The sequence below is a fragment of the Athene noctua genome, unplaced genomic scaffold (assembly GCF_965140245.1).
Source record: "Athene noctua unplaced genomic scaffold, bAthNoc1.hap1.1 HAP1_HAP1_scaffold_42, whole genome shotgun sequence".
Lineage (NCBI taxonomy): Eukaryota > Metazoa > Chordata > Aves > Strigiformes > Strigidae > Athene > Athene noctua.
Window position 1 is genome coordinate 1,025,749 of NW_027437539.1, and position 24,973 is coordinate 1,050,721.

A 24,973-nucleotide genomic window follows, 5' to 3' on the forward strand; every position below is an offset into this window, starting at 1 on the left:
ACTGTGGCACGTAACAACCAGAGGCTGAGTTTGCAGAGGACCGTGGTGGCCTTAGGAAGTGTTCCTGGATCTGGTGCCATAACGGTGATGTGCCACGGCCTCCGCACAGGCAGTGAGCCCAGTGCATTCAGCGCTGCTGTTGCTCAGTACAGCCAGTGGCTTTGCGGGTCACTACATGTGGTTACTTCTGACTCCCAGCTCCCGAGAGAGACAAGTACCTACGTGCTGCATCTCCTGACTGAGGCCTTACTGGCCCTGTCTCCTCCCAGTTCTCACTCACACCACCAGGAGAAATGCCCTCTTCTCATGAGGCAGAAATAAATAAACACCTCTCCCGTCCTCTACCTCTGCTGATAGTTGTGTGCCTCTACAGGGAGGCAAAGCAGAGGTGCCTGAGCTTCTGGATCCAAACTATGTCCACCTTCATCAGGAGTATGTCCCTGCTAACTGAGGATCCAGCCATTCCCTCTGCAGTCTGGGGCATTTGCGTGCTTGAGGAGAGCAATGACAGCAGATCATGTGAGTGTCAACACCTGACAGAACGGGTGCGTCGGTGCCGGGTGGCTGGAAAAGGTCCTGCCTGGCTTGTGCGAGCCAGGCCAGCAGCTTCGCCCAGTGGCTCTCCCCACTCCGAGTGCAGAGCTGAACCCCTTGCCTACAACCCCACAGTGCCCCTGCCCCACACTGGCCAGATGCTGCTGCCCAGGCCTCCAGGGTGGGGATGTTTGGGCCAGGGGTGCTGTGAAGGAAACCACCATGGAAATGCCGGGACGTCTGCAGCTATCAGTAGGGTCATTTCTGCATCCCCTCACCACCCCCAGATTCCTGGGGCTGTCCATGTGCAGCTGCCCCATGCAGGAAGCTGGAGCGATGCCAGGGAAGGTGGCCGGATCCGTGCCAGAGGTGGGGCTGGCTCTGTGCTGGGTCTGGGCTTGTGGCCAGGGCTGGTGTCCCTGCCAAGCCTGGCTTTGCCCTGGAGACTTTCGGGGAGAACAAGGAGGAGTCCTGGGAGGGATAAATCTGCCCCTCGCCTTCTCCAGCTTCACTCGGCACTCACCACACCTCGGAGGAAGATGAAGGCCGCAGTGCTCAGCGTGGCCCTGCTCTTCACCATCCTGCTGTGCACCCCGGAAGATGCTCAGGTGAGTCCCCAGGGCCACGGCAAGGGGCTCAAGGCTGGGGATGGCTCTTGGCTGCCGGACATCAGCTCTCCTGCAGAATAGAATTGTAGTGGGGAGCAGGAAATCCCTTGCCTTGGCCTCTCCCTTTCCCAAGCAAGGGGCTCCTCCAGGCCCCCCTGCACCTCCAGCCCTGGGCAATGCAGCTTTCAACCTCCCCACAAGAATTAGTGTTCTTGTGCCCAGAGCCCGAGTTCCTCACTGGATGCTCTGACGTGTCTCCTCCCTGGGAGGGCCCCACCAGTTTCTTGTCTTGGTGCCCCCACCTCCCTCCATTTGTGTCTCCCATTCCCATCCTTTTGATCTCCTCAGATGTCTCATCCCTGGGATCTCCTCCATGTCCTATCTAGGGTTCCTAAATCTCCTCCCTTTGACCACTCCCAATGTCTTCCTTTCCATCTTTCTCCTGTCTCTTACTTCTCATCCTGTCCACTGGAGTAGTGTACCCAGATCCACTTCCTTGATCCCCCACTCCCAAACATTCTCCATCCTTTATATCCTCTACAGTCCTCATCCTTCTGACACCTCCAACCACCTTATTTGAAGTCCCTGTGTCACCTCCACTTGAATTCTTTCACCGCAGACTTGCCTCACACAGAGTCCTGCACGTCAAAACCCACACCCTATACCCTGGGTCCCACTAATTCACCCCAGTGCCTGTCTTGGGGTCACCATCACCCCCATCCTCTTTGGAGGTCCTGAATTCCCCATGCTCTCCTTGTCTCCATCCTCACCGCTGCCCTGCAGGCATGAACAGGTATCCCAGGTGAAACTTGAAGGAATGGGACTGGAGTAGCAGAAGGGAATTTCCTGCTAGGACTAGGGGGAAGCCATGGGTCTGGGGGGACTGGGGACACTTGTGCCCCACCTCCAGCCCCACCAAGGTCTAATCCAGACCACCCCTTTTCTCTTCTTCCCTAGGCAGTTATAGAAGCAAGTGGAAGTTTTGACATAATGGTAAGTAGTGGGGGGAACTTGGAGGGTGCCCAGTCAGGGGAACTGGAGGACAATGTGGTCCTCCATCCCTTGCTGAGACTGGGGACATCCCAATGACCACTGAGGTCTCACGGTCTCTCTACAGGCGGCACTCAAACTCGGGAAAGTGAAGAGAGCTGAGGTAGGTACCGTGAGTTCTGCTGGCCCCAGACCCTCCCTCCAATGGCCATGACACTACAGCATATCCCAGTGTGACCCGGGAATTCCCAGGGCACTCCACTGCAACCGCAGAGGACACCTCTGCACCTTTTCCCAAGATCTCCATTGCATTCCCATCCATCTCATTACATCCCAGTGCATCCCAGGATGCCCCAGTACACAGCGATGCTCCCAGCGGGCCCCTTCCCCAGGATGCTCACTCCTTCCTGTGCAACAACATACACACATACAACATTTGTGCCAGACGCACCTTCCCTGAGAACCCCATTGCTGTCCAATGACTCCCAGTACACCCCAATGCACTCAGGCGTGTCCCTAACCCTTCCTTTCTCCCCAGCCCCTTCTGGATGACATGATGGTGGAGGTTCAGCCCCCAGAAAGCCTGGCTGTATCTGCTGATGTCTAGGTGAGCAGGATCAGGGTGTCTCCAGCCCCACAAAGAATCCTGGGCCCCGGGGTTTCCCTGAGACCTCAGGCGTGGGCAGACCTTGGGAATGGGAGAGGGAAACAGAGGGGACTGCCCCTGCCCCATGTCACCCATCAGGGTGAGCGGGACAGAGCTGCCCCCATGCCTTTCCGTGCACTCCGTGGGGCTCTACAGCCCCAAAAGGTCACTGTGCAGGTCAAGCAGGGCCTCTGGTGCCATCTAGACCCCTCCCAGGATCACTGTGAGGGCTGGGCAGGGCTCTGCGAGATGTAGAGGCATCCCAGGACAATGACACACTGGAAAAGGGGCTCTGAGTGCCACAGGGGTCTCAGGAGAGCCAAGTCCTGTCCTGGGTATCCTGAGGGCTCCCATTCCCTTCTTCCTTCCCCAGGACTCTGCAGAGAGAGATGCTGGGGACAAGGCCCCTCTCCTGTCCCACCTGACACTGGGGGGGGGGTCACATTTTGGGCTCTGTCTTTCAGGACTGGAGCTGGTGGTGACACCCTTGCCCTGTGCCCCTCCAGCGGCATGAGGAGATGATCATCCCTGGATGACCCCACCTGACCCCCGGGAGCCCTGGGCCATTTCCCTCTCATGATCAATAAACCCCTTCAGCAAAGCTTCACTCTGTGTGTGTCCGTGTGTCCGTGTCCACGTCCCCTCTCCTCTGCCAGCCCCCGGACGCCCGGGTCCTCTCTGGCTGCACCACGGCGATGAGCAGCGTGGCTGAGGGAGCCCGGGTTCCTGGGGTGTCTCTGTAAAGGAGATCCCCTTCCCACCCACCATGTGCCCCCCAGCAAGGGCAGATTAGGGCAAACTGGGGTGTCCCACCATGAGGCTGGGAGAGGCGAGGGGCAGCTGATGCCAGCCCTTGGGGCACCCGGTGCTTTGGAGGCACAGCAGGAAACAGGTTCTTGTCGGGCTGCAGTGAGCACCATCCCCCAAAGAGCACAGTTTGGGGTTGGGGCAAGAAAGGAGCGTGGACAGGCAGCCCAGAACGCTGGGTCCTCTGCCCCGCCCTGGCAGGGGCGGAGGTTCCCTGTCCCATGGACTCAGCCTTCCTAGATTTTACAGGAGATGTCAGAGGCCAACACTAGGCCCATGTGCCTTCCTTAATCCCCAGCCCACTCCCTCCTCTGAGGTTTAACAGCCCCACCACAGCCAGGAAGGCAGGTCATGGTTCCCAGATGCTGGACTGGCCTCCCCCCATCCCCTGCCATGTGTGGCCCAGCTTTGTGGGACTTAGTGTTTTTTATCTTTCAGCTGTGCTTTTGTCTCTCCAGGCAATATTACCCAGGGAGCTGGGGGGGACCTGACAGTCCCCAGGGATGCAGAATGTAATTCTTTAAATCCCCATCCCTGGAGGGGTTGAAGAGTCGGGCTGACCCAGCGCCGAGGGATCTGGTGGAGTTGGGAATGGTCAGGGTGAGGGTCATGGGTGGGCTGGAGGAGCTTCAAGGGCTTTTCCAACCCAGGTGATTACGTGACTCTGTAACCCTTGCACACGTCCTGTCTCCCTGGCAACCCACCCTACGCTTGCCCTCCTTCACTTAACTGTCCCCTTGCGCCCACAGAAAAATTTCAAGGCCTAGAAACACCTGGTATGAAGTGAAAACAAAGGTCAGCTATCAAGTGCAACCCCTCCTGGGGCTGTACGCCCAACAAGAACCCCTCTCTCATTATGGTCACAATCCAGGTGAGCCTGAAACAGCTGCTCTCGAGGAAAGAAGCAGTACAAGGAGCTCCTCCCCAGCACATCGCTCCTAGAGCCCTGCTTGGTCCCCGGCAGGGTGGGGGCTGCTGCCAGCATGGGCTCCCTGCCTTCCCCAACGCCCCCCGCGACATTCCCACTTGCCCCAAGGCTACAGACAGGTTCATCTGGCAACGTCCCAGCAACAGCAGCTGTCTTTCCAGTCAAATAAATTCATCTAGAAGAGGAAAGGCAGCTAGCATCTGCTCCCTGGCACAGCTTGCAGCAGACAGCAATACTGACACAATTTACATGTTTTATAATGCTTTTTTCTCTTCCTTTCACTCCTCATAAAGCAGACTGCATGGGTCATTAGCAGCATCAGGCACAGAAACATGGAAAAATTTAGGAGGAAGAAGAGACTTTGGATGTCTCTGCTCCAACCCTCCACACAAAACAGACAATTTCACAGCTAAAACAGATTGTGCAGGGATGCATCCAGCAGTGTGAAATATCTCCCAGGATGGAGATTCCCCACCTCTCTGGATCACAACAAGCCTTTACCTGCCCTTAAAGTCACCAGACGTTTTCCTTCAGCTACAGCACAAGCCCCAAGAGATCCTGTGTGTTGTAACCCTGCAGCCTTCGCTCTGGCCGTTAACCTCAGCACGTGCCTGCCGAGTCCTTGGCTCCTGGAAAAGAAGAGAAAGTCTCCTGGTTTGGGTGGGGTTTGTCTGTAAGCAGCCATCTGCTGAACTGTTGCCTGAGACCAAAATGCCAGCTGCCTCACAGCACAGACGAAGGGCAGCTGACAGCAGAAAGGCACCGAGGTCATCGGCCTTGTGCATACGAGTGCCAGAAGATGTGCAACGGACCAACCACCCCATGGGAATAAAAGCAGCCTTTTTCAGCAGCCTTTATCTTTGGCCCCGCACATCTAGTAAGATACCTACCTCTTCTGCCTGTCTCTTGCACTCCACCAGCACCAGGAATCCCCGGTTACAACATGTCAGACAAGCTGAGCCTTACAGTGGAAGAACCACCGGGGCTCTCAAAACTGAGAACAACACGGAGCTGGGAAAAGACCAGCTAAGTGCCACTGTTTTAAGGAACTGCTAGCTCCTTAACTAGCAGCAGGAGACACAGCATGGGCTGGGTTGTCCAACACCCTCCCACCACAAGCCTTTGCACCTTGCTCTGAAAAAGCTGGTTGCACTCAGCACATGGGTTCAAGAAAGCTTCACCACCGTCCAGACTGGCAGCTCCGTGCTCCTCGGGGTGGGGAGGCAGGTGATGGCGGTGCCAGGGTCATCCCTGGGGCAACACTGCCCACGGGCAGCGAGCATGGCCAGCACAGCCCAAAGCCCCACAGCTACAGCGATCCTTGAACAGGTACCCCTTGCTTCACATAGGGGTGATTGCAGCCAAGGGGTGCAGACTCGCTCTGCTCCGAGCAGATGAGGGACTCTAAAGTGCTAACGCCTGCCCCGGGGCCTTTTTGGTAAGAAGCCCTTGGAGACACAGGCTGCCAGGCTTGTGCCAGCCAGAAGGGGAGAGAGAGGTCAGCATGTCAGTGATTCTGGCTGAACTGCCTCTCGTCACAAAGTCGGGAGGAAGAGTTTCATCTTTTTGGTGCTACATCTCTTTGTGCTTCCCTTTCCTGGAAAAACTCAAGGTGATGGTTGGAGCAGTAACACAGAAGGGGCACGTCCCAGGCTCAGCCAGGGTCCCTACGCTATAGGAATGGAAGGTCTGGTCCCCCAACGCCCCCCGCAGCGGGAGCAGGGGGTTACCTGGGAAGCATCGATGCCTGTTCCACGTCCTGGTCTGTCAGCTGAGGACAGACAGAGCGAGTCCGAGATGGACATCCAGACAGACAGGGGCTGGTGCAAACCAAAGTGCTTCAGCCAGAAAACACTGAAGAGAGGCCAGAGTCCCAAACCACCTGAGAGTAGAGCATGTGGTAAACGGGCTGATGGAATGAAAGGAGAAGCGTTCCCGAAGCCCCCAAGGCTTTTCCACGGGGCAGGAAAAGTCAGGAAGCAGGTAGCATTGCTGAGAGTCAGGGCAGCTGTGAGTGAGCCCAGCTCATGGGCTCAGAAAAGCAGAGCTGTAACTCGTACTGAGCGCCAGGATTTGCTCAGTTAAGATGTGTCAAACACTCGAGAAAACAGCAGTTCTGCTTTGGTCTGTGCTTTTCCTTCCGCTGGATGAATAATCTTTTCTATCAGGATGCAATCAGGAACCCAACTCCGATTTGTCTGGAACAGCCTTTCCTCTGATCAGGAACCTGGAAATCTCAGCTCAGCCACTCCCAGGTCTCTTGCTCGCAGGGAGATGCTTAGAACAGCGCAGCAGATCAGACACCACAAGCAGTCACTGCAAAAATGAGGGAAAAACAGAGCTGCTGCTTGCCAGCAGAGCAGTTTAGTTGAGGGAGCAGAGCAGAGGAGCCTCCTTTCGCTGACCCCTTGGCAGTCTGCAGCTGCCTTCCATCCCTCATCGCCACCCAGACTGAGAAGGCTGAAGGGGTTCAGTTCTCCTGGAGTCAGGGCCAGATAACGGGCACCTGTCACCGCACATCTGCACTTGGGACTCGTCCTCATCTGACTGACACAACCACCGCTGTGTAACACGGCGCAGCACCCACAGTCTGTCCTAACACTAGATAACCGCACCCAGAGGGCACCGCTCATGAAACAGCAGGGCCAGACCTGAGGCAGAGATCTGCCCCGGGCAGGGGGAACGGGGAGGAAGATGCCGTGCTGGGAGCGCCGGGGTCCTGAAGCTGACAGCAGCACGGGCGCAGTCTGGACAAAAAGCTCTGCCTGCTGCATTCCCATGGAGTAATTAGCGGGAGGTTTCGCTCTCTGTGTTTGTAAGGTTGTCCTGTCCCTTGCTAGAGTAGAGGGGGGTGTCTCGTGCAGGTGGGCAGTAGGGGACGTCCCAATTCCCTCAGCCCCGGCAAATCAAAGCTGTGTCCGAATGACAGAAAGCAGAGCTGAGCTGAGAGACGGGAGCACTGTGAAAGCCACGGCCTGACGGCCAGGCCAGAAGAGCAGAGCTCTCCAGCCTCCATCCGAAGGGGGCACTGCTGCAGATTCAAGGCCAGAAGCAAAACCAAAACGGAACAAAGAATAAGCTGACACAAACTGCTGGGTTTGGAGGCCTGGTAGCCCCCTCCCAAAAGACACGTCCCAAGACACCTGGGCTAAAGGATTGTTCCTTCAGGGACAAGAGGCCCTACAGCAAAGCCCCTTGTTTTCTCCGGGGTTTGGTCACCAGAGAGCTGCCCACCAGCCCCTGGCCAGAAGAGCACATCTCCTCCCGGGGGGCAGCTCTCACTGCCACGCTGCTGCCCAGGGAGCACAGGGGAGGAGAGTCAGGACAGCTGCAAAAAGTTCATGGGACTTCTCAAAGGGGAAAAAAAGGAAAGAGGAAATAACCAAGATCTTTTTACCAGGCTGTCTGGGACAAGAGCCATCAAAACATGAGAGTGGGTGACGGACAGCTGGGGAGAACAGTCGGGATTCCACAAAAGAGTCCAGACAGCATGAAATCAGAATGAGAATGAGCATCAGGGAGGAAGAAGATATATTGACAGGAAGAAGATATATTGACAGATGAAAGGTTTTTTAATCTGAGTTTGGTTTTACTGAAAATTTTCTGCTAGATCCACTTTAAGAAAGAGTGCAATAAAAAGAGTCATTCTCTGTGCGGGTTATTGATGAGGAAAAAAAAAGAGTTATAATAGTATTGATCTGAGGTGAAATGGTAAAAAGTGTCAATCAACAGAGTTTAGTGGGAGAGAAACCAGGAGGAGTCACACCAGTCAGGGCAGGAGCCAAATCCTGGGACCAGCTGGGGAAGGGAAGAAGCTCTAAGTGGGGTCCCCGATGCAAGCCGGTATTTATATGGTGCCTGACTTCTGAGCACAACCACACTGGAAAATAACAGCAGTAACACCTTCACAACAGCCATGAAGGAGCATTTGTCACTGGGTATTTCGCCCACGCGCCATCGTTCCGCGGGCTGCCTTCTCCCAGACTCTGACCCCCAAAATTCATTCCTGAAAGATCCTAAAACGCCTCACAAACGGGGTTTGACACAGAAGTAGTGACCCCCCCAAGGTGCAGGCAGCGGTGTTAGTAACGGTCAGCACCCCACCAGAATTCCCTGCAGGCTGTGAGGAACCCTGCTGCACCCAGGGCAGACACAAACCCTGTTCGGAAGAACCTCTGGCACGGATCAGCTCCAGGCAGGGTGGACAAGGCCCTCTGAGGTCCTCTCCGGCTGTTCCTGTCAGTCCACGCTCCGTGACAGAAACCCCCTGGGTCAGAGCTGCCCGGGCTGAGGCGTTCACGGGAGGAAACTCTGCCATAAGCTCCGGCAGGAGCAGCAGCCCGGGCAGTTTGTCTCCGGGCTCTGTCTGCCATTAGCGATGGGATTCACCCACCAAACGGCTCCCGGCCCCCCACAAATACCCAGCCCCATGCCGGGGGAGGGACGGGGAGCTGCTCCCAGTGCCCCGGCCCCGGCCCTCTGACAGCAGAGCCGCTGACTTTAGGGCTGTGCCGGCAGCGCCAGGCTCACTGCGGAACCCACCCGAAGCCCTTTGGCACTAACGGCCCCGCTGGAGATGCCTCAGGGCTCGGGAGCTACAGCGAGAGGCAAAACGGGGTTCAAGCGGCCCCAGTGCCCGGGGTCGCTGCTCCCCCGGGCGGGCTGAAGGACGGTGCCTTCCAGCCCCGAACCGCCGCTCCCCCCGTGTCAGCTCCCCGGGAATTCAGCACCACGAGAGCCCGGACAGGCCGCGGGGCCGCGGCGGGGGGAAGCCGCCTCTCGGGGTTTTTGCCCTTCTCCCGCCCGAAGCTCCCGCCGCTCCGGGGTGCCGCTGTACTCACCCCGAGCGGCTGCTCCCGCGCAGGGGCCGGCCGAGGCTCCCTCCTCCCGGGGGTGCCCGCGGGGGGGCCGGCGGGGGCCGGGCGGAGCGGCGCTTCGCTCCCGCGGAGGGCGCCGGGCGCGGGGGGGGCGGTTTCCCCGCCGCCTCCTCCCGGCGCCGGGGCTGCGGGGCCGGCGGGGGGCGGGGGGCGGTTCTCGGCGCGGGGCCGGGACGCGGCTTCCGCCCGGCAAAGGCGGCCGGTTCGCCGCCGCCGGCAGCGAGAGAGCCGCTCCGCCCCGCCCCGCCCCGCTCCCCCCGCCGGCGCCCGGGGCTCAGCGTCCCGGCCCCCCCCGCCGCTGCCCCGGCCCCGCCGCCGCTGCCTGCCGACCCCCCCCGCCAGCGCCGGCCCCGGCGGGAACCTCCGCGGGTGCTGCCGCCGCCTCCGCCGCTGGGAGCGGGCTGAGGGGAGGGGCGGGGCCAGGAGACATCGGCAGCGAGGGAGGGGCGGGGCCAGGAGACATCGGCAGCGAGGGAGGGGCGGGGCCAGGAGACATCGGCAGCGAGGGAGGGGCGGGGCCAGGAGACATCGGCAGTGAGGGAGGGGCGGGGCCAGGAGACATCGGCAGCGAGGGAGGGGCGGGGCCAGGAGACATTGGCAGTGAGGGAGGGGCGGGGCCAGGAGACACTGGCAGTGAGGGAGGGGCGGGGCCAGGAGACATCGGCAGCGAGGGAGGGGCGGGGCCAGGAGACATCGGCAGCGAGGGAGGGGCGGGGCCAGCAGCCCATTGGCAGCGGAGCGGAGGGGCGGGGCCATCAGCCCCTCTGGCCGTTCCCGCCCCCAGCCGACACTCTCCGCAGGCCCCAGAGAGCGGTTCCCCTGCAGCCGCTTCAGGGGGAAACGCGCCACGGCCCGGTGTCAGTCAGACGAAGCGTCTGCGGCCCAGAAAAGGGCCAATACAGAGCCCGCGCACACTCTGCAAACCCCGACGCCGGGCCCCGGCCGGGACTGGGGGCAGAGGCGGGCGAGCGCCCTGCAGGAAGGGCCGAGGGCGCGGCAGTGCGATGTGTGCCTCGAGGGTTGGGTTTTAGGTGAAAAGAGCCGATGGATGGAACTGTATGACGTTAACTGCCAACTAAGGCTGTTCTTGCATCGCGTCATCGCTCCGGCTGACAGAGCTTCCCCTAACGGCCTGACGTGACTAGAAAAGATGAACTTTGGCAGGGTCAGCACTGATGGCAGCACCTGGTGCCCGGCAGCGCCCTGCAGATGGACACCTTCGCCCTGCAGACTGCGAGCGGGGACCGCGCCAGAGGCACCGGCTCCGCCTGTGGCAGAGACTTCACGCCATCGTCCCGCTGAGCCCGAGGTCACCCGCTCCGCCGACGGAGCCAACTCCGCCTCATCCCTCCTGCCTGCAAAGCCTGTCCTGAGAGATGGAAGCCAAAGTTATGGGCTAAATGATCTCACTGCACATTTTGGAGGGGTGGCCCACAGACGAAGGGAATGAGATCTGTGGAGACACATTTGAGAGCAGGGAATGGGACGGGGATTCCTTAGAATGTCTTGGGAACCTGAGCATGACGTGAACGGTATATAAACGGTGCAACGTAAGGGGTGGAGCCTGCCCTGGTTTCACTGGGATAGAGTTAATTTTTCTCCTCAGCAGCTCGACTAGCGCTGTGTTTTGGATTCCGTACGGGATTTGCCATGAGAAGAATGCTGATCCTACAGGGGTTGATGTCAGAGATCAAGGTCTCGGCGGGGGCAGAGCCAGAGCCCCAGCTTAGCCAGCGGCATGTCCCATCTCCTGTAACGTCGTGCTCAGGGTGTCAAGGAGGGGCGGCTGGGAAGCGGGGGGTTCTCTCCTGCACCTGGGACTGCGAGTGCGGGGTCTCGGTTTTTGGGGATCGCTGGCTGGGAAGGGGCTGGGTATCAGCGGGCGGGTGGTGAGCAATCACAGGGTGCAGCGCCCCTTTGTACTTTCCCTCACTGTTACTGTTTTATCACAATTGCTAGTGACACTGAGCGGAACCTGTAAGGAAAAGGAGCTTTGCCCCCGGTGTGACCCTTCCCCGGGGAGACTGAGCCAGCTGCGGGGCCAGCGAGGCCCGAAGCACCCGGCCATGGCGCTGGGCAGCCGGCCAAGGCCAGCCCGCAAGGAGGGAGGGCTGGGCAAGGGGCTGCCAGGCCCCGGGGGAAGAAACCCTCTGGGCCCGGCCCCTAACGCTGCCCCTGGAGAAAGGGAGAGGAGGAGGAAGGTGACAGATGAGCGTGGAATCTCCCAGGGCAGAGATCAACGGTCAACTTTATTGTTCTGGATGGGGATCAGGGCCATCACGTGGGGACTGCGCACGGCTGGTCCGGCGCCTGTGTCCGGGCCGACTGTAAGGGTTTTGGGCCCGATGTTCCATGCGGGAGCGGTGCCTCCTCCGCACAGGCCCATGGCGGCTGGAGCTGCTGCCCTCAAGCTCTGCGTAGTCCTGGGACGGCCCCAATGCTTCCTGGCTGCCAGTGCTGGAACTGATGCTCTCCGGCACTGGGGAGATCTGGGATGTCCCGAGCGCAGCCTGGCCGGGGTTGCTGCTCTCAGCCCTTGGTGCTGGCATGGGGCTCCTCCCCCGGCGTGTTCTGGGCCGGCTGTAGGGCGTCTGGGCACGTCGTTCTGCACGGGAGCTGTTCCTCCTCCGCACGGGCCCAAATGGCCTGCTACTGCCCTCAAGCGCTGGGGAGTCATGGGACGGCCCCAATGCCGCCTGGCTACCTGTGCCGGGGCTGCTGGTCTCTGGCACTGGGGAGCCCTGGGACGTCCCCAGCACTGCCGGGCTGGGAGTGCTGCTCTCAGCACTTGGTACGGGCCCAGGTGAGATGGAGCTGCTGCTGCCTTCATGTGCTGGGGAGTTGTTGGACTGCCCCAATCCTGCCTGGCTACCAATGTTGGGGCTGCTGCTCTCTGGTGGAGGTGAGACATTGGATGGCCCCAGTTCTGACGGGCTACCATTACCGGAGCCAGCGAGTCCTGAGCTGTCAGTGGAGGCTGTAAGGGGGAGCAGGAAGGTCAGGGGCACAGAGGCCACAGTGGAGAGGCCAGAGCGGTGCCCCAGCCCTCCTGGGGCAGAGAGGCTCTGCCAAGCCCAGCCTGGGCACCCGCTGCCAGGCCTTGCCTGGGCCCTGGCCCCAGCCCAGGGGCATGAAGGTGCTTTGCCTCTTACCATTGCCCTGGCCAGCACAGCTCTCGCACTCCCAGATGATCCTGTCGGTGCTGACGTTGGAGCAGCGCCGGTGGGTGCCTTCAGCAGCGCAGGAGCTGCACAGGAGCAGTTCCCAGGGCCTGGGGAACAAAAGGGTTCATGGCTGTGAGGACAAAGTGGCCGCACACAGGGTTGTGCGGCACAGCTCCTGTTCTCAGTCCTTCTGCTCCGAGGTCTCGGTGAGGCAGAGATCCCATGCAGAGCCCAGGGTGCTGCTTTGGCAACTTACCCCCGTTCCTCTGTGTGCTCCCTGCCCTCGGGACACAGGCACTCACGGGCATCGCAGCGGCTGTGCATCTCAATTAGTATTTCCTCTTCAGGCTCATTCTCCCATGATGGCAATCTGATGGAGAAAGGGAAATGGCTGAGCCCCTGCTGCCCCGGCATGAGGCCGATGCAGGGCAGCCCTGCTCCTCCCTCCTGCCCGGTTTCCAGCTCCTCCGTGAAGCTGAAGCCCAGGCAGACGGGACAGAGGAGGGGCAGGACTGCAGGGACACCAACCTCAAGGGGATTCGGATACCCATGCTGAGCATGTCCGTGAGAAAGTCATGTTCATTTCTGCAGTGTGGGCAGTTGAAGGAAATACCCGCAGAGAGAGCATGGCCCTGCAACGGAAGCAAAAGGAGCAGGAGTTAGACCCTGGTGCTGCCCATCTCCTGCCGTGTCCGGGGGTGAGGGAACGGCTCCTACCTGGATGCAGTCCCGGTGGAACCAGGCGTGTTTGCAGATGGGGCACACCATGGTGTGGAAGGACTTTCTGTCTCCCACAGGCTCCAGGCAGATGAGGCAGCTGATGTTCTCCTCTGGAACCGCCTCCACCTCCTGCTCTGGGCGGTGCTCCCTGCAGAAGGAGCTGGGGGGCAGAGGGAAGGGATGGGTGAGGTGAGAAGTGCTGGGTCCTCCCCCGGTGGGGACGAGGAGGGGAAAGGAGCTACCTGTGCGGAGGAAAGTACTCAGTGACGCATTCACCCTCGATGGCACAGGGCAGGTGGAAGCTGCGGTCGCAGCCCTCCCAGCAGCAGGTGATGGCGGCCCCGCTCTCCCCGCAGACGAAGCATCGCTGGAAAGAGCAGAGCAGCCCCGTCAGCGGCAGCCTCAGGGCCTCCCCAGCCAGCCCCACGCCTCCGGGCAGGGCGCAGCATGTGGCCGCTGCTGGGCCACAGCCCACAGATCCGCCCGGCGCCCCAGGCTCCTGGGCTGGAGCTCTGTGGAGCTGCTGGGAGCAAGGCTTTTGTCCCGGGGCTGCTTGGAGGGGCTGGGAGTTCTTCCCTGGGCTCTGGGCTAAGCTCCCCCAGAGCTCTCCTCACACAAATCTCCCTGATACGTTCAAGGTCCTCACCTTCTGCGTTGCCAACTCGACTGTGCGGAGAATGTCTCCAGGGAGAATTCCCAGCAGCCCTGATTCCTCATCCTGCCAGTAAAAAAGCTCACTGGCAAAATACTGCAAAGAGAAGAGAAGAGAGAAGGAGCTGATGAGGAGAGCGTGTCCGGGAGTGCCTGTCGGCGAGCTGGAGCGAGCCCCAGGGCACTTACCACGCAAAAGCGATGGACATAGAGCCCATCCATCTCGATTTTTGGCCCCCAGAGATCCAGATTTGCCGCTGCCCGGCCACACAGCACGCACGCTGGAGGGGAGAGAGCAAACGCCGGCGGGAATGAGCACCTCTGTGGGGCTGGGGGAAGCGTCCCTGAGGGATCGTCCCCAGGGCCCTGCTCCGTCCCTGAGGGGCTGAGGGGCAGGGCTGGGGGCCGTGGTGAGGAAGGGGCATCGCAGGCACTGCCTCCCCCTGCCACCGCGCTCGGCCCCACGCTGACCCCCGACAGCCCCTCTGCTGTGCTGCGGGACGGAAACTTTGCTCTCACCCTGCTCCATCGAGTCGGGGGCCTCCTCCTCTCGCCTCTCAGCCATGGCGCACGTCCTCAGCGAACGTTGGGAGCGTCCCTGTCCCAGCAGCACCGGGGTGTCTCTCCCAGATGCTCCTCGGCTGGCTCTGAGGGAGAAGCGGGGCGCGGGTCAGCTCTCAGCACAGCCCCGGTGCCCCGAGGTGTGGGACCCCCCACTCCTCCCTCAGCAGCCCCCGACCAGCCCCTTCCCTGCCCTGCTCTCTCCTCACCTCCCAGGTCGCACTGACGCACGGCTGGAACCCAGCGACCCTTGTTAGAGGCTTGTTGCCGTGGGGCACAGTGGCCATTGTGACATCACATCACCATATATGGGCAGGGACACCACTGGCGGGTCACCATGGCAACGGTGGCATCAGCATCTCCATAGACGTGCAGGGACAGCCTTGGCGGGTCACCACGGCCACAGTGACATCGGCACCCCCACATACAGGCAGGGACGCCCTCAGCCTCCTGCCACCCCCTGAGGTTGGTGTCACCCACGTCACCGGGGCTGCTGCTCCCGCAGCAAGTGCAGAGCCACATGCCAGGCCCCGCGGGGGATCCTGGCCTTGCCCGTCCCACCCACTCCGAGGGGCACCCACCGTGTCCCCGTGCCCCACACAGTCCCCCTGTCCAGAGGTGATGACCTTCAGCCCCAGCCCTGTGCCCACGGCCACCTCCCCAGGCACCACCACTGTCCCCAGTGACCAGCCTGTGGTCAAACTGGTGCCAGCGGCACCCACGATCCCCAGTGCCGCTGTCACTGGCAGCGTCCAGAAGTACAGCGTGGTGTCCCTGTCCCCCACCAGTGACACCAAGGGGGACACCGGGAAACCCACAGGTGCCACCACCCAGCACCCAAACTGCCCCCTCTGACACCACCCCCAGTGCTGTCCCCCAGATCAGTCCACAGCTGCCCCCCTCCTTTGAGAAAAGCAACAGAAACCTTGGGCAGTGGCCCAGTCCCCCCACTCTGCCCAGTGACCCCACTGGGACCCTGCTGCTGGGAACAGGGGCTGGCCTGGTGGTCCTCTGCTCTCCCTGTGTCACCCCCGCTGTGTCCCCAAATGTCCTGGGACATCTCTATGGGGCTGGGGAGTGTCCTGGTGGTCCCCCAGTATCTCCCCCAGGTATCCCAGTATCCTGGGATTCCTCTATAAGGACAGGGGGTGGCCTGGGGTTCCCCCCATGTCCCCATGTTCCCCCCAGCAGTGTCCCCAGGTGACTTAGTGGTCCCCATGTTTTCTTGGGACCCCTCTATGGTGGATGGGTGGGGTTGCCTGGTGGTCTCCCACAGTATTCCCCTCCTGTGTCCCCCTGTGTTCCAGGACCCCTCTTTGGGGACACAAAGAGTGGTCTGGGGATCCCCAAAGTGTCCCTGAGCATCCCCCAGTGTTCCCATATGTGTCCCCCATTGTCGTACAGCATCCCCAAGTGTCCTGGGACACCTGTATGCAAACAGGGGTTATTGGCCTGGGGGAGGCCCTCCATGTCCCTGGGGTCACCCAGTGTCCCCATGTGTTCCCCCCAGTCTCCCCGTGTCTGGGACCCTTCTATGGAAACATAGAGGATGGTCTGGGGGCTCACAGAGTGTCTCTTAATGTCCCCAAGTTTTCCCATGTCCCCCCGGTCCAGAGGGGTCACAGCACACAGGAGAACACTGGGAAACTTTTATTGGGAGTAACCTAGTGTGACACAGGGAGTAACCTGGTGTGATAGTTTTAAGCCCGCCAGGATCGGAGACCATGTTGACAGTATCCCTCCCCCCCCCCCCACCCCGACACAAGTAGGGCACAAACCCCGGGTTAAAATAAGAAGAAATTTAATACAACACTGTAATAAACAATCTGAACAACAACAACAGCAATAATAACAACAATAAACATTAATAACAATAAACAAGACAAGATACACAGAGAAATACCGCAATGAACACAGCCAGCCCGCCACGCGTGCTTCCCCAGACCAAAGTCACACGGGAAGGCTTCCCGCGCTGCGCTGGACCTGGCATCAGCATGGTATGAATAACCCGCCTGGAGATCCCTTCCCCCTGCTTGGGAGAAACCTGACCCTATCCTAGTGGAAACAGGACACCTGGGTACCCCCAGATGTCCCCAAGGGTCCCAGGACCTACTTAGCCTGCCCACCCCCAGGGATCCCCTCTAACTATCTGCACACACATCCTGTTAATAACCCAATGAACTCCCAGTGCCCCCTCAGATTTGTTACAGATTTGTTCTGTAAAGAGCCCTCTCCATCCCTGCAGCCGTTAATGGGACTGTCTAGAGGCACTGGATGCCAGTCAGGGCTCTGCAGAGCCCCACCAGACACAGGCTTCCCTTTGAGCACCAAGTGCCCCTCCTGCGCACACTGGGCTCAAGAAGAAGCCGTTTAGGAGACGTCTGAGTCCCTCGAGTCCCACACAAGACGTGTAAAGGGCACAAGCACATGACTCCCAAGATATATTAGTCAGTCTTTTTTTTTTTTCTTTTTTTTTTTTTTTTTTTATAATTAGTTTCATTGTAAAAAAAATAAGACAGGAAATGTTATAAATTTTTATACGCAGTGAAGTTTGTTCTTTCTCTTTGTCTCCATATTTGCCCTGTCAGGTCTATGTCCTGGTTCATTTTGGTTCTTCCTTCCCCTTTTGCTATTTGTTTCCCAATTGACAGCTCCTGCCCCAGCCCCACAACCTAGGGACAAGCCACATGATGCTGGTGCCCAACAGCCCTGCTTGCATTCTGCTGCCCTGGGCACCCCCAGCTCCCTGGGACATATTCCCCTGCACTCAACCCCACTGAAGGCATGGAATCAGAGAATCATTTAGGTTGGAAAAGGCCTTAAGATCATCACATGCAGTGGGGTGAGGGAAAAATCCCTAATGTGAAAGTCGTTGGTAATTCAGTGCCTGTCTGGAGAGATGAAACGACAGCCGAGAGGGAATGAGCATGAAGTCCCATAAAGCTGGGTCACACATGGCGGGGGACAGGGGGAGGTCATTCCAGCATGTGGGAACCATGACCTGCCTTTCTGGCTGTGCTGGGGCTGTTACACCCCAGAGGAGGTTGTGGTCTGGGGGCCCAGGAAGGCACATGGGACCAGAGCGGGGCTCTGACATCTCCCATGAGCCCAGGAGAGCTGAGTCCATGGGACAGGGAACCTCCGCCCCTGCCAGGGCGGGGCAGAGGACCCAGCGTTCTGGGCTGCCTGTCCACGCTCCTTTCTTGCCCCAACCCCAAACTGTGCTCTTTGGGGGATGGTGCTCACTGCAGCCCGACAAGAACCTGTTTCCTGCTGTGCCTCCAAAGCACCGGGTGCCCCAAGGGCTGGCATCAGCTGCCCCTCGCCTCTCCCAGCCTCATGGTGGGACACCCCAGTTTGCCCTAATCTGCCCTTGCTGGGGGGCACATGGTGGGTGGGAAGGGGATCTCCTTTACAGAGACACCCCAGGAACCCGGGCTCCCTCAGCCACGCTGCTCATCGCCGTGGTGCAGCCAGAGAGGACCCGGGCGTCCGGGGGCTGGCAGAGGAGAGGGGACGTGGACACGGACACACGGACACACACAGAGTGAAGCTTTGCTGAAGGGGTTTATTGATCATGAGAGGGAAATGGCCCAGGGCTCCCGGGGGTCAGGTGGGGTCATCCAGGGATGATCATCTCCTCATGCCGCTGGAGGGGCACAGGGCAAGGGTGTCACCACCAGCTCCAGTCCTGAAAGGCAGAGCCCAAAATGTGACCCCCCCCCAGTGTCAGGTGGGACAGGAGAGGGGCCTTGTCCCCAGCATCTCTCTCTGCAGAGTCCTGGGGAAGGAAGAAGGGAATGGGAGCCCTCAGGATACCCAGGACAGGACTTGGCTCTTCTGAGACCCCTGTGGCACTCAGAGCCCCTTTTCCAGTGTGTCATTGTCCTGGGATGCCCCTACATCTCGCAGAGCCCTGCCCAGCCTTCACGGTGATCCTGGGAGGGGTCTAGATGGCACCAGAGGCCCTGCTTGACCTGCACAGTGACCTTTTGGGGCTGTAGAGCCCCACGGAGTGCACGGAAAGGCATGGGGGCAGCTCTGTCTCGCTCACCCTGATGGGTGACATGGGGCAGGGGCAGTCCCCTCTGTTTCCCTCTCCCATACCCAAGGTCTGGCAACCCCTGCAGTCTCACGGATCCCTCGGGGCCCAGGATTCTTTGTGGGGCTGGAGACACCCTGATCCTGCTCACCTAGACATCAGCAGACACAGCCAGGCTTTCTGGGGGCTGAACCTCCACCATCATGTCATCCAGAAGGGGCTGGGGAGAAAGGGGGAGTTAAGGACACGCCTGAGTGCATTGGGGTGTACTGGCAGTTAGGGGACAGCAGTGGGATCCTTGGGGAAGGTGCCTCTGGGACCAATGGGGTACGTGAGCTTGTATGGTGGTGCACAGAAAGGAGTGGGAGTCCTGAGGAGGGGGCCCACGTGGTTGCATGGCTGTGTACTGGGGCATCCTGGGTTGCACTGGTGTGTACTGGGTTGTAATGAGGTGGACGGGTATGCAATGGGAACCCCAGGAATAAGGCCTCCCTGAAGAAACACTGGGGTGCAGGGGTGTTTTCTGGGGCTGCAGTGGGGTGTACTGGGACACACTGGGATGCCCTGGACTGTCGTGGCCGTGGGATGTCTGGGTGTGTCAGGGGGAGACAGAACGCTTGGTACCCACCTCAGCCCTCTTCACTTTCCTGAATTTGAGGAACCGCACCTGCAGAGAAAACACGAGACCTCGCTGGTCACTGGGATGTCCCCAGTCCCCGCAAGGGCTGGGAGGACCACCTTGTCCTCCAGTTCCCCAGACTGGGTGACCTCCAAGTCAACCCCACTACTCACCTCCCGCACATTTTTTCCACCTTCTTCCCAAAATGCCTAGGGAGGAAGAGCAAAGGGGTGGTCTGGATTGGCCCTTGCTGGAGGGGTGTGTAGGGCACAGGTGTCCTCAGTCCCCCCAGGCCCATGGCTTCCCCCTGGTCTGAATGGCAATATCCCTTCTGCTACTCCCAGTCCCATTCCTCCATGTTTCACCTGGGATACCTGTTCATGCAGGGACCGGGGTTGGGGATGGAGACAAGGAGAGTGTGGGGAATTCAGGGTCTCCCAAGAAGATGGGCTTGAGGTGTGGGGAGACCCAAAGACAGGGTTTAATTACCGGACCCCAGGGTGCTGAGCTGGGGGTTTTGAAGGGACAGGACTGCGTTGGCTGCACGTGGGGGATAAAGGCATTGTATTGGAGAGGACACGAGGACTTCAAGCATTGTGGTCAGGGGAGGCAGAAGGAAGAGGAATGAAGAGGCCAAAACCGATGGGATCGGGGGAGTGTTTGGGTGTGGGGGCTCAAGGATGGGATCTCAGGACAGTGCCGCAGTGGAGAGGATGAAAGGCAAAAGACTCGTGGGAAAGACGGAAAGAAAGGCGTTGGGAATGATCACAAGGACAGGATTTGGTAACCCTAGATAGGACACGGAGGAGATCCCAGGGAAACATGTCTGAGGAGACCAACAGTATGTGATGGGGAGGCCCAAAAGAGAGGGAGGTGGGGGCACCAAGACAAGAAACTGGTGGGGCCCTCCCAGGGAGGAGACACATCTGAGCATCCAGTGAGAAACTTGGGCTCTGGGCACAAGAACACTAATTCTTGTGGGGAGGTTGAAAGCTGCATTGCCCAGGGCTGGAGGTGCAGGGGGGCCTGGAGGAGCCCCTTGCTTGGGAAAGGGAGAGGCCAAGGCAAGGGATTTCCTGCTCCCCACTACAATTCTATTCTGCAGGAGAGCTGATGTCCGGCAGCCAAGAGCCATCCCCAGCCTTGAGCCCCTTGCCGTGGCCCTGGGGACTCACCTGAGCATCTTCCAGGGTGCACAGCAGGATGGTGAAGAGCAGGGCCACGCTGAGCACTGCGGCCTTCATCTTCCTCCGAGGTGTGGTGAGTGCCGGGTGAAGCTGGAGAAGGCGAGGGGCAGATTTATCCCTCCCAGGACTCCTCCTTGTTCTCCCCGAAAGTCTCCAGGGCAAAGCCAGGCTTGGCAGGGACACCAGCCCTGGCCACAAGCCCAGACCCAGCACAGAGCCAGCCCCACCTCTGGCACGGATCCGGCCACCTTCCCTGGCATCGCTCCAGCTTCCTGCATGGGGCAGCTGCACATGGACAGCCCCAGGAATCTGGGGGTGGTGAGGGGATGCAGAAATGACCCTACTGATAGCTGCAGACGTCCCGGCATTTCCATGGTGGTTTCCTTCACAGCACCCCTGGCCCAAACATCCCCACCCTGGAGGCCTGGGCAGCAGCATCTGGCCAGTGTGGGGCAGGGGCACTGTGGGGTTGTAGGCAAGGGGTTCAGCTCTGCACTCGGAGTGGGGAGAGCCACTGGGCGAAGCTGCTGGCCTGGCTCACACAAGCCAGGCAGGACCTTTTCCAGCAACCCGGCACCGACGCACCCGTTCTGTCAGGTGTTGACACTCACATGATCTGCTGTCATTGCTCTCCTCAAGCACGCAAATGCCCCAGACTGCAGAGGGAATGGCTGGATCCTCAGTTAGCAGGGACATACTCCTGATGAAGGTGGACATAGTTTGGATCCAGAAGCTCAGGCACCTCTGCTTTCCCTCCCTGTAGAGGCACACGACTATCAGCAGAGGTAGAGGACGGGAGAGGTGTTTATTTATTTCTGCCTCATGAGAAGAGGGCATTTCTCCTGGTGGTGTGAGTGAGAACTGGGAGGAGACAGGGCCAGTAAGGCCTCAGTCAGGAGATGCAGCACGTAGGTACTTGTCTCTCTCGGGAGCTGGGAGTCAGAAGTAACCACATGTAGTGACCCGCAAAGCCACTGGCTGCACTGAGCAACAGCAGCGCTGAATGCACTGGGCTCACTGCCTGTGCGGAGGCCGTGGCACATCACCGTTATGGCACCAGATCCAGGAACACTTCCTAAGGCCACCACGGTCCTCTGCAAACTCAGCCTCTGGTTGTTACGTGCCACAGTAATTCAGGCCACCACGCTGTGCTTCCCAGTCGCCATTCACTTCCAAACCCACCCAGAGTCTGCGTCACGTGTCGGAAAGTAAAATAGTGCGGTGTTTAGGTCCTCTGTCTGTGAGGGTGTGAGCATCGTCTGGTACTGCGGGACACAAACTGGGAGTCAAAGACTGGTGGTGTAAATCTGGTTTAGCTTTTGAAGTCAGCGGGAGGTTTGCCTGAGTTTCAGGGAATCCAAGTGGTCACTGCTTTTGTTCCCACGATGATACAGATTGCTGTTGCAGCTTCAAAGAAACCAAAACACACGGAGAAGTGGTTCGGGAGAACTGCAAATGGCTCAGGTTCTTCACTGACATTATATGTCATTGCCAAGGGTGATGCTGAGATCTTTACGGGACACTGACTCTGAAGAAGAGCTCTGTTGTGGATCGGTGGTGAGAAGCTTCAAGGCAACTGACTTGAATATTTGCTTTGGAAATTGCCCAAAGGCAGGCAGTCACCTGGAAGATTGTCATTTTAACAGATGCTGCTTTGTGCACTCTCTGTTCAATAACTGTGCTACACAGCGTTGGACTTTTTATCGTGTTTAACTATGCGGTGACGTTATTTGTATTCTGAAGTTATTGTGTAAAGGACTGATGAATTGTATGCACTGTCATCACTGAGGAATATTGACTCAGGAGCGGTCAAGGCTGCCTTTGAGAGAAGCGCAAAACCGGTGGATGGAATTTAACAGGCACTTCACATCAAAGGTACAAAGAAAATGCTCGTACTCCCTCGGCCTTGGTAGAAACACTGGGCTCACCTGTTCATGGTGCAGGGCTGTGTGGGGTTGGAGCCTCAGCAGCCGCCCCAGCTCTGCCCTCTACCATTTGGAGCTGCACCTTCCCCTGCCCCACGGCAGGAGACCCAGGGATGGAGGCAGGGAGGGAGAGAGACGAACCGCGGCAGGCACGGAAGGGGAGGAGGAGGGGTGGGGGGCAGCAGGAGGGGGAGAGGCAGCTCTGCAGCACGGGCAGGTGTGTCGGTGGGGACAGATGGACAGTGGGGGCCCTGTTTTCTCCACATTTACCTCTTGCTTCCCAGTATCCCAGTGCCCTCCAGTTCCCGTGTCCCGTAGCGCCTGCGGAGGGTGCGGGGAAGGACAGGACTCAGCAGGGGGCTCTGTCCTGCTGTGCTGCTTCTGGCTGGGCTCCAGTGACCAGCAGAGTGGTCCAGAGCGTGTTAGAGGGAACTTCCAATGGTGATTTCTGTTTCACAGCTGCAGGCTGTGCCGCTGACTTCTCTGGGCTCAACATCAGTTTATCTGCTCTGTCCCTGCTCCCTTTTCTGTTGTACATGTTAAAGGCTGCTTTGGCTTTTGCAGTTTGCTGTGCTCTGTAGCGCCTGGCGGTGTTTTGTCAGGGAGATGGACTGTAAAAGCTCTGGCCTTGAGCTTAACCAGGTATTGGAGCTCAGCTCTGATGCTACTACTTTAATTTTGGAATAATCTCATGGAGGCAATTAACAATTACACTTTTTACTTTTCTGCTCCAAGTTTTCAGTGGAGGAAACCCAGAGCGACACATTCACCGTCTTCTCCGGCATGACAGATACCTTCTCCGTTATTACATTAGCTCTTCAGTATCTTGAATGTCCTTGGGTAACTAAAATACTCCTATTGGTACTTCTCAAGGATTTTTTTCTCGGGTTTTTCTAAGGTTAACCAATTTTTTAGGAATATCACTAATATATGTTAACATAAAGGCAGGCACAGGAGATGTTATACCGGGGTTCTGCTACAGGCCACAGAACCAGGAGGAATGGTTGAGGTCCTCTAGAGACAGATGGGAGCAGCCTCACATTCACAAGCTCTGCTCCTCAGGGGGGGATGCCAACCACCCCGATTTCTGTTGAAGGGCAACACAGCAGGGCATAAGAAATCCAGCAGGTTCTTGGAATTTGTTGATAATAACTTCCTTCTCCAAGTGACAGAGGAGCCAACAAGGAGAGGTGCTTTGCTGGATCTTGTTCTCACCAAGAAAGAGTAGGTGGGGAGTGTGAAGCTCAAGGGCAGCCATGGCTGCAGTGACCATGAAAGGGTGGAGTTCAAGATCCACACGGTAGTGAGGAGGGTGCGGAGGAAGATCATTACCCTGGAGTTCAGGAGAGCAGACTTTGGACTCTTCAGGGATCTGCATTGCAGGGTAACATGGGATGAAGCCCTAGAGCGAAGAGGGGCTCAAGAGAGCTGGTGGATATTCAAGGATCACCTCCTCCAAGCACAGGAGTGAGGCATCTGGACAAAGAGGATGTCAGGTAAGAATGCCAGGAGGTCCGAATGGATGAACGAGGAGCTCCTGGACAAGCTCAAGCATAAAAAGGAAGCCTACAGAAGGTGATAGCAAGAACAAGTAGCCTGGGAAGGATACAGAGAAATTGTCCAAGCATCCAGAGATCAGGTTCAGGAGGACAAAGCCCTGATAGAATGAATTCTGGCCAGGGACATCAAGGGCAGCAAAATGAGCTTTTACAGTTATGTTTGTGAGAGAACGAAAATTTGGCCTCTCTCTGGGAGAATTACTCACCTAGGATATTGTTTTGCCAGTTACCAGGCTTAACATAAAAGACACAGCCAGCACAAAGATGAACCAATAACCAAGTTGTGTTTGATACAAACGGGTCAGTCCATGGGTGAGCGCTGGGGGTACAGACAAGTCGGTCAGATTATACACAATCAACATCAATCCCACTGACCCCAACAACGACACCGCATGACCAGCAATGGGTGGGATAAATGGTGACATGCAGTCTCTCATAGAAGGGACGGGAGACAACCGAGTCAGCGAGCCAAACACATCAGACCAAGGAAGCCACAGACTGAATCTCTGCACAGCCCGCGTTTACAAAAGCCAGACCTGAGTGGAGCCCAGTCCCAGGGAGGCGGGAGGCCCTTCCCCAACAGGGAGCTCTGCACAGGGCACCCACCTCACACACAGACACTGCCCCTCCTGCCAGGGGTCCCAGCTGTTATCCCTCAGTGGGACACCTGACCTTGGGTTACTGACTGCGGGACCCCTGGGGCTCCTTTACCCCATGGCTCTGTCTGCCAGGCCGCCCACCCTGGGGGGAAGCCTAAAGGGAAACTCACCCCCCTTTGGGAAGGGCTGGGGGAGTCACCCGTATGTCAACCTTAACTTGGGGCTGGGGGCTGAAACCCCAGCATTTCAGATATAAAGAAGGCTGAAGTATTCAATGACTTTTTTGCCCGTCTTCACGGGCAAGTGCTCCAGCCACACTGCCCGAGATACAGAAGCTAAAGATGGGGACTGGGAGTGAAGCACCATCCACTGCAGGAGAAGATCAGGTTTGAGACCATCTAAGGAACCTGAAGGTGCACAAGGCCGTGGGACCTGGCGGGATGCATCCATGAGTCCTGGGGGAACCGGTGCGTGACGTGGCTAAGCCAGTTTCCATTGTATTTGAGAACTCGTGGCAGCCTGGTGAATTTCCCACCGATTGGAAAGAGGGAAACAT

General features: G+C 58.5%; 1 long non-coding RNA gene across 1 annotated transcript; it reads right to left on the bottom strand.

The window, feature by feature from the left end:
• Positions 1 to 18,045: 18,045 nt before the first annotated feature.
• On the bottom strand, positions 18,046 to 20,412 carry LOC141954944 (uncharacterized). The gene is made up of 5 exons (XR_012632296.1): positions 20,323 to 20,412; positions 19,321 to 19,356; positions 19,157 to 19,195; positions 18,680 to 18,748; positions 18,046 to 18,177 (listed from the first exon to the last, which is right to left on the bottom strand). It is a non-coding gene; the product is annotated as an uncharacterized LOC141954944 (long non-coding RNA).
• Between the last annotated feature and the right edge of the window lie 4,561 nt (positions 20,413 to 24,973).